The sequence below is a fragment of the Narcine bancroftii genome, unplaced genomic scaffold (assembly GCF_036971445.1).
Source record: "Narcine bancroftii isolate sNarBan1 unplaced genomic scaffold, sNarBan1.hap1 Scaffold_811, whole genome shotgun sequence".
Taxonomy (NCBI): Eukaryota; Metazoa; Chordata; class Chondrichthyes; order Torpediniformes; family Narcinidae; genus Narcine; species Narcine bancroftii.
Window position 1 is genome coordinate 15,001 of NW_027212314.1, and position 10,000 is coordinate 25,000.

Genomic DNA, 10,000 nt, shown 5'->3' on the forward strand with positions numbered 1-10,000 from the left:
GCGGAGGGTCGACCGCGGATGCTGCATCTCAGCCCGGGTTCACGTCGAAAATCGGACCCTCAACAGAGCCTCCAGCGGCAACTCGTGAACCATGACCGGGAGTGCCCGTACCAGAAATGCAAATGCGACGTCGGCGGGCGACCGCGCGGAGGTCCCACCGGCCGAAGTCTCGTGAGGCCGGCCTGAGCCATCCGATGTTAACTTCATGGACTTCCGTGGGGAACTTGTTAACTGGCGGGCTGGCAGGAGCAAGCCATTGCCAAGCGGGCTGACTGTCGGAAGCATGACCGTCAGTTGAGCACTGTGGCCGGTAAGACACCCTTGAATCCGATACGATCGGGACTTCCGCGACCGGACTTAGGTTTCTTTTAGGACTTTGCCATTCTTGCGGGGAAAAGGGAAACACCGGAGCTCCCCGAGTTCACGAGCCGACCAAGAAGAGGTGCCACGGGGCTCCCACGAAGCGGTCGTGGTCGGCCCCTGGCCACCGGTCACCGAGTTCAAAACACGGCCCCTGTAATCTCCGGAGAGTCCGCCAATCCCCCCGTGCAGAAATTGCAAGTTGATGATCGGCGGATCGGACTCCGGAGGTCCTACCGAAAAGGGAGCGACCTGGTCGGCCGCTCGCCGCGGATCCTACCCCATCGGACTTCCGGGCAACCCAGAATCTCAAACCGGCGGAGGGCAAATCGTTCAGCAGAGTGCCAAGCCTCCACTGGCGGCAAGGGCCCCTCTCTGCCCCGCCGGAGGGGAGAGGGCAGACACCGGAGCTCCCCCGAATCGGTCGTAGTCGGCCCCTGGCCACCGGTCACCGAGTTCAAAACACGGCACCTGAAATCTCCGGAGAGTCCGCCAATCCCCCCGTGCAGAAAATGCAAGTTGATGATCGGCGGCTCGGGATCCGGAGGTCCTACCGAAAAGGGAGCGACCTGGTCGGCCGCACGCCGCGGATCCGACCCCATCGGACTTCCGGGCAACCCAGAATCTCAAGCCGGCGGAGGGCAAATCGTTCAGCAGAGTGCCAAGCCTCCACTTGCGGCAAGGGCCACTCTCTGCCCCGCCGGAGGGGAGAGGGCAGACACCGGAGCTCCCCCGAATCGGTCGTAGTCGGCCCCTGGCCAACGGTCACCGAGTTCAAAACACGGCACCTGAAATCTCCGGAGAGTCCGCCAATCCCCCCGTGCAGAAAATGCAAGTTGATGATCGGCGGCTCTGGATCCGGAGGTCCTACCGAAAAGGGAGCGACCTGGTCGGCCGCACGCCGCGGATCCAACCCCATCCGACTTCCGGGCAACCCAGAATCTCAACCGGGCGGAGGGCAAATCGTTCAGCTGAGTGCCAAGACTCAACTGGCGGCGAGGCTGACTCTCTGACCTAACGGCAGGGAGAGGGCAGACACCGCAGCTCTCCCGAAGCGGTCGTGGTCGGCCCCTGGCCACCGGTCACCGAGTTCAAAACACGGCACCTGAAATCTCCGGAGAGTCCGCCAATCCCCCCGTGCAGAAAATGCAAGTTGATGATCGGCGGCACGGGCTCCGGAAGTCCTACCGAAAAGGGAGCGACCTGGTCGGCCGAACTCCGTGGATCCGACCCCATACGACTTCCAGTCTCTTCGTTAATAACCATACCGGACAACTCGTAAACCAAACTCAGCTACGAACGGCAATTAGTTAAGCAGAAGGGCCGAGCAACTCGTCAACCAAACGGACGTGGGGAAACTCGTGAACCAAGCAGACGTGGGGCAACTCGTGAACCAGACGGCCAGGGAACTCGTGAATCAAGCTTTCCTGGAGCAATTCGTAAACCAAGCTGACCTACGAACGGCAATTAGTTAAGCAGAAGGGCCGGGCAACTCGTCAACCAAACGGACGTGGGGCAACTCGTGAACCAAGCAGACGTGGGGCAACTCGTGAACCAGACGGCCAGGGAACTCGTGAATCAAGATTTCGTGGAGCAACTCGTAAACCAAGCTAACCTACGAACGGCAATGCACCAGAAGGACTGGGCAACTCATGAACCAAATGGACGTGGGGCAATTCGTGAACCAGGCAGACGTGGGGCAACTCGTGAACCAGACGGACAGGCAACTCGTGAATCAAGCTTTCGTGGGGCAACCCGTAAACCAAGCTGACCTACGAACGGCAATTAGTTAAGCAGAAGTGCCGGGCAACTCGTCAACCAAACGGACGTAGGGCAACTCGTGAACCAAGCAGACGTGGGGCAACTCGTGAACCAGACGGCCAGGGAACTCGTGAATCAAGCTTTCGTGGAGCAACTCGTAAACCAAGCTAACCTACGAACGGCAATGCACCAGAAGGACTGGGCAACTCATGAACCAAATGGACGTGTGGCAATTCGAAAACCAAGCAGACGTGCGGCAACTCGTGAACCAAGCAGACGTGGGGCAACTCGTGGACCAAGCTGACCTACGAACGGCAATTAGTTAAGCAGAAGTGCCGGGCAACTCGTCAACCAAATGGACGTGGAGCAATTAGTGAAGCAAGCAGACCTGTGGCAACTCGTCAACCAGACGGCCAGGGAACTCGTGAATCAAGCTTTCGTGGAGCAACTCGTAAACCAAGCTGACCTACGAACGGCAATGCACCAGAAGGACTGGGCAACTCATGAACCAAATGGACGTGTGGCAATTCGAAAACCAAGCAGACGTGCGGCAACTCGTGAACCAAGCAGACTTGGGGCAACTCGTGAACCAGTCAGACAGGCAACTCGTGAACCAAGCAGACGTGGGGCAACTCGTGAACCAGACGGCCAGGGAACTCGTCAATCAAGCTTTCGTGGAGCAATTCGTAAACCAAGCTGACCTACGAACGGCAATTAGTTAAGCAGAAGGGCCGGGCAACTCGTCAACCAAATGGACGTGGGGCAATTCGTGAACCAAGCAGACGTGGGGCAACTCGTGAACCAGACATCCAGGGAACTCGTGAATCAAGCTTTCGTGGAGCAACTCGTAAACCAAGCTGACCTACGAACGGCAATGCACCAGAAGGACGGGGCAACTCATGAACCAAACGGACGTGGGGCAATTCGTGAACCAGGCAGACCTGGGGCAACTCGTGAACCAGTCAGACAGGCAACTCGTGAATCAAGCTTTCGTGGGGCAACCCGTAAACCAAGCTGACCTACGAACGGCAATTAGTTAAGCAGAAGTGCCGGGCAACTCGTCAACCAAATGGACGTGGAGCAATTAGTGAAGCAAGCAGACCTGTGGCAACTCGTGAACCAGACGGCCAGGGAACTCGTGAATCAAGCTTTCGTGGAGCAACTCGTAAACCAAGCTGACCTACGAACGGCAATGCACCAGAAGGACTGGGCAACTCATGAACCAAACGGACGTGGGGCAATTCGTGAACCAGGCAGACCTGGGGCAACTCGTGAACCAGTCGGACAGGCAACTCGTGAACCAAGCAGACGTGGGGCAACTCGTGAACCAGACGGCCAGGGAACTCGTCAATCAAGCTTTCCTGGAGCAATTCGTAAACCAATCTGACGTACGTACGGCAATGCACCTGAAGGACTGGGCAACTCATGAACCAAATGGACGTGGGGCAATTCGTGAACCAGGCAGACGTGGGGCAACTCGTGAACCAGACGGACAGGCAACTCGTGAATCAAGCTTTCGTGGGGCAACCCGTAAACCAAGCTGACCTACGAACGGCAATTAGTTAAGCAGAAGTGCCGGGCAACTCGTCAACCAAACGGACGTGGGGCAACTCGTGAACCAAGCAGACGTGGGGCAACTCGTGAACCAGACGGCCAGGGAACTCGTGAATCAAGCTTTCGTGGAGCAACTCGTAAACCAAGCTGACGTACGAACGGCAATGCAGCAGAAGGACTGGGCAACTCATGAACCAAATGGACGTGTGGCAATTCGAAAACCAAGCCGACGTGCGGCAACTCGTGAACCAAGCAGACTTGGGGCAACTCGTGAACCAGACGGCCAGGGAACTCGTGAATCAAGCTTTCCTGGAGCAATTCGTAAACCAAGCTGACGTACGAACGGCAATGCACCAGAAGGACTGGGCAACTCATGAACCAAATGGACGTCGGGTAATTCGCGAACCAGGCAGACGTGGGGCAACTCGTGAACCAGACGGACAGGCAACTCGTGAATCAAGCTTTCGTGGGCCAACTCGTAAACCAAGCTGACCTACGAACGGCAATTAGTTAAGCAGAAGGGCCGGGCAACTCGTCAACCAAACGAACGTGGGGCAACTCGTGAACCAAGCAGACGTGGGGCAACTCGTGAACCAGACGGCCAGGGAACTCGTGAATCAAGCTTTCCTGGAGCAATTCGTAAACCAAGCTGACGTACGAACGGCAATGCACCTGAAGGACTGGGCAACTCATGAACCAAATGGACGTGTGGCAATTCGAAAACCAAGCAGACGTGCGGCAACTCGTGAACCAAGCAGACGTGGGGCAACTCGTGAACCAGACGGCCAGGGAACTCGTCAATCAAGCTTTCCTGGAGCAATTCGTAAACCAAGCTGACCTACGAACGGCAATTAGTTAAGCAGAAGGGCCGGGCAACTCGTCAACCAAACGGACGTGGGGCAACTCGTGAACCAAGCAGACGTGGGGCAACTCGTGAACCAGACGGCCAGGGAACTCGTGAATCAAGCTTTCGTGGAGCAACTCGTAAACCAAGCTAACCTACGAACGGCAATGCACCAGAAGGACTGGGCAACTCATGAACCAAATGGACGTGGGGCAATTCGTGAACCAGGCAGACGTGGGGCAACTCGTGAACCAGACGGACAGGCAACTCGTGAATCAAGCTTTCGTGGGGCAACCCGTAAACCAAGCTGACCTACGAACGGCAATTAGTTAAGCAGAAGTGCCGGGCAACTCGTCAACCAAACGGACGTAGGGCAACTCGTGAACCAGACGGCCAGGGAACTCGTGAATCAAGCTTTCGTGGAGCAACTCGTAAACCAAGCTGACGTACGAACGGCAATGCACCTGAAGGACTGGGCAACTTATGAACCAAATGGACGTGTGGCAATTCGAAAACCAAGCAGACGTGCGGCAACTCGTGAACCAAGCAGACGTGGGGCAACTCGTGAACCAGACGGCCAGGGAACTCGTCAATCAAGCTTTCCTGGAGCAATTCGTAAACCAAGCTGACCTACGAACGGCAATTAGTTAAGCAGAAGGGCCGGGCAACTCGTCAACCAAACGGACGTGGGGCAACTCGTGAACCAAGCAGACGTGGGGCAACTCGTGAACCAGACGGCCAGGGAACTCGTGAATCAAGCTTTCGTGGAGCAACTCGTAAACCAAGCTAACCTACGAACGGCAATGCACCAGAAGGACTGGGCAACTCATGAACCAAATGGACGTGGGGCAATTCGTGAACCAGGCAGACGTGGGGCAACTCGTGAACCAGACGGACAGGCAACTCGTGAATCAAGCTTTCGTGGGGCAACCCGTAAACCAAGCTGACCTACGAACGGCAATTAGTTAAGCAGAAGTGCCGGGCAACTCGTCAACCAAACGGACGTAGGGCAACTCGTGAACCAAGCAGACGTGGGGCAACTCGTGAACCAGACGGCCAGGGAACTCGTGAATCAAGCTTTCGTGGAGCAACTCGTAAACCAAGCTAACCTACGAACGGCAATGCACCAGAAGGACTGGACAACTCATGAACCAAATGGACGTGTGGCAATTCGAAAACCAAGCAGACGTGCGGCAACTCGTGAACCAAGCAGACGTGGGGCAACTCGTGGACCAAGCTGACCTACGAACGGCAATTAGTTAAGCAGAAGGGCCGGGCAACTCGTCAACCAAATGGACGTGGAGCAATTAGTGAAGCAAGCAGACCTGTGGCAACTCGTCAACCAGACGGCCAGGGAACTCGTGAATCAAGCTTTCGTGGAGCAACTCGTAAACCAAGCTGACGTCCGAACGTCAATTCACCAGAAGGACTGGGCAACTCATGAACCAAATGGACGTGTGGCAATTCGAAAACCAAGCAGACGTGCGGCAACTCGTGAACCAAGCAGACGTGGGGCAACTCGTGAACCAGTCAGACAGGCAACTCGTGAACCAAGCAGACGTGGGGCAACTCGTGAACCAGACGGCCAGGGAACTCGTCAATCAAGCTTTCGTGGAGCAATTCGTAAACCAAGCTGACCTACGAACGGCAATTAGTTAAGCAGAAGGGCCGGGCAACTCGTCAACCAAATGGACGTGGGGCAATTCGTGAACCAAGCAGACGTGGGGCAACTCGTGAACCAGACATCCAGGGAACTCATGAATCAAGCTTTCGTGGAGCAACTCGTAAACCAAGCTGACCTACGAACGGCAATGCACCAGAAAGACGGGGCAACTCATGAACCAAACGGACGTGGGGCAATTCGTGAACCAGGCAGACCTGGGGCAACTCGTGAACCAGTCAGACAGGCAACTCGTGAATCAAGCTTTCGTGGGGCAACCCGTAAACCAAGCTGACCTACGAACGGCAATTAGTTAAGCAGAAGTGCCGGGCAACTCGTCAACCAAATGGACGTGGAGCAATTAGTGAAGCAAGCAGACCTGTGGCAACTCGTGAACCAGACGGCCAGGGAACTCGTGAATCAAGCTTTCGTGGAGCAACTCGTAAACCAAGCTGACCTACGAACGGCAATGCACCAGAAGGACTGGGCAACTCATGAACCAAACGGACGAGGGGCAATTCGTGAACCAGGCAGACCTGGGGCAACTCGTGAACCAGTCGGACAGGCAACTCGTGAACCAAGCAGACGTGGGGCAACTCGTGAACCAGACGGCCAGGGAACTCGTCAATCAAGCTTTCCTGGAGCAATTCGTAAACCAAGCTGACCTACGAACGGCAATTAGTTAAGCAGAAGGGCCGGGCAACTCATGAACCAAATGGACGTGGGGCAATTCGTGAACCAGGCAGACGTGGGGCAACTCGTGAACCAGACGGACAGGCAACTCGTGAATCAAGCTTTCGTGGGGCAACCCGTAAACCAAGCTGACCTACGAACGGCAATTAGTTAAGCAGAAGTGCCGGGCAACTCGTCAACCAAACGGACGTCGGGCAACTCGTGAACCAAGCAGACGTGGGGCAACTCGTGAACCAGACGGCCAGGGAACTCGTGAATCAAGCTTTCGTGGAGCAACTCGTAAACCAAGCTGACGTACGAACGGCAATGCACCAGAAGGACTGGGCAACTCATGAACCAAATGGACGTGTGGCAATTCGAAAACCAAGCAGACGTGCGGCAACTCGTGAACCAAGCAGACGTGGGGCAACTCGTGAACCAGACGGCCAGGGAACTCGTGAATCAAGCTTTCCTGGAGCAATTCGTAAACCAAGCTGACGTACGAACGGCAATGCACCAGAAGGACTGGGCAACTCATGAACCAAATGGACGTCGGGTAATTCGTGAACCAGGCAGACGTGGGGCAACTCGTGAACCAGACGGACAGGCAACTCGTGAATCAAGCTTTCGTGGGCCAACTCGTAAACCAAGCTGACCTACGAACGGCAATTAGTTAAGCAGAAGGGCCGGGCAACTCGTCAACCAAACGAACGTGGGGCAACTCGTGAACCAAGCAGACGTGGGGCAACTCGTGAACCAGACGGCCAGGGAACTCGTGAATCAAGCTTTCCTGGAGCAATTCGTAAACCAAGCTGACGTACGAACGGCAATGCACCAGAAGGACTGGGCAACTCATGAACCAAATGGACGTCGGGTAATTCGTGAACCAGGCAGACGTGGGGCAACTCGTGAACCAGACGGGCAGGCAACTCGTGAATCAAGCTTTCGTGGGCCAACTCGTAAACCAAGCTGACCTACGAACGGCAATTAGTTAAGCAGAAGGGCCGGGCAACTCGTCAACCAAACGAACGTGGGGCAACTCGTGAACCAAGCAGACGTGGGGCAACTCGTGAACCAGACGGCCAGGGAACTCGTGAATCAAGCTTTCCTGGAGCAATTCGTAAACCAAGCTGACGTACGAACGGCAATGCACCTGAAGGACTGGGCAACTCATGAACCAAATGGACGTGGGGCAATTCGTGAACCAGGCAGACGTGGGGCAACTCGTGAACCAGACGGACAGGCAACTCGTGAATCAAGCTTTCGTGGAGCAACTCGTAAACCAAGCTGACGTACGAACGGCAATGCACCAGAAGGACTGGGCAACTCATGAACCAAATGGACGTCGGGTAATTCGTGAACCAGGCAGACGTGGGGCAACTCGTGAACCAGACGGGCAGGCAACTCGTGAATCAAGCTTTCGTGGGCCAACTCGTAAACCAAGCTGACCTACGAACGGCAATTAGTTAAGCAGAAGGGCCGGGCAACTCGTCAACCAAACGAACGTGGGGCAACTCGTGAACCAAGCAGACGTGGGGCAACTCGTGAACCAGACGGCCAGGGAACTCGTGAATCAAGCTTTCCTGGAGCAATTCGTAAACCAAGCTGACGTACGAACGGCAATGCACCTGAAGGACTGGGCAACTCATGAACCAAATGGACGTGGGGCAATTCGTGAACCAGGCAGACGTGGGGCAACTCGTGAACCAGACGGACAGGCAACTCGTGAATCAAGCTTTCGTGGAGCAACTCGTAAACCAAGCTAACCTACGAACGGCAATGCACCAGAAGGACTGGGCAACTCATGAACCAAACGGACGTGGGGCAATTCGTGAACCAGGCAGACGTGGGGCAACTCGTGAACCAGACGGACAGGCAACTCGTGCATCAAGCTTTCGTGGGGCAACCCGTAAACCAAGCTGACCTACGAACGGCAATTAGTTAAGCAGAAGTGCCGGGCAACTCGTCAACCAAACGGACGTGGGGCAACTCGTGAAGCAAGCAGACGTGGGGCAACTCGTGAACCAGACGGCCAGGGAACTCGTGAATCAAGCTTTCGTGGAGCAACTCGTAAACCAAGCTAACCTACGAACGGCAATGCACCAGAAGGACTGGGCAACTCATGAACCAAACGGACGTGGGGCAATTCGTGAACCAGGCAGACGTGGGGCAACTCGTGAACCAGACGGACAGGCAACTCGTGCATCAAGCTTTCGTGGGGCAACCCGTAAACCAAGCTGACCTACGAACGGCAATTAGTTAAGCAGAAGTGCCGGGCAACTCGTCAACCAAATGGACGTGGAGCAATTAGTGAAGCAAGCAGACCTGTGGCAACTCGTGAACCAGACGGCCAGGGAACTCGTGAATCAAGCTTTCGTGGAGCAACTCGTAAACCAAGCTGACCTACGAACGGCAATGCACCAGAAGGACTGGGCAACTCATGAACCAAACGGACGTGGGGCAATTCGTGAACCAGGCAGACGTGGGGCAACTCGTGAACCAGACGGACAGGCAACTCGTGAATCAAGCTTTCGTGGGGCAACCCGTAAACCAAGCTGACCTACGAACGGCAATTAGTTAAGCAGAAGTGCCGGGCAACTCGTCAACCAAATGGACGTGGAGCAATTAGTGAAGCAAGCAGAGCTGTGGCAACTCGTGAACCAGACGGCCAGGGAACTCGTGAATCAAGCTTTCGTGGAGCAACTCGTAAACCAAGCTGACCTACGAACGGCAATGCACCAGAAGGACTGGGCAACTCATGAACCAAACGGACGTGGGGCAATTCGTGAACCAGGCAGACCTGGGGCAACTCGTGAACCAGTCGGACAGGCAACTCGTGAACCAAGCAGACGTGGGGCAACTCGTGAACCAGACGGCCAGGGAACTCGTCAATCAAGCTTTCCTGGAGCAATTCGTAAACCAAGCTGACCTACGAACGGCAATTAGTTAAGCAGAAGGGCCGGGCAACTCGTCAACCAAATGGACGTGGGGCAATTCGTGAACCAAGCAGACGTGGGGCAACTCGTGAACCAGACGGCCAGGGAACTCGTGAATCAAGCTTTCGTGGAGCAACTCGTAAACCAAGCTGACGTACGAACGGCAATTCACCAGAAGGACTGGGCAACTCATGAACCAAATGGACGTGGGGC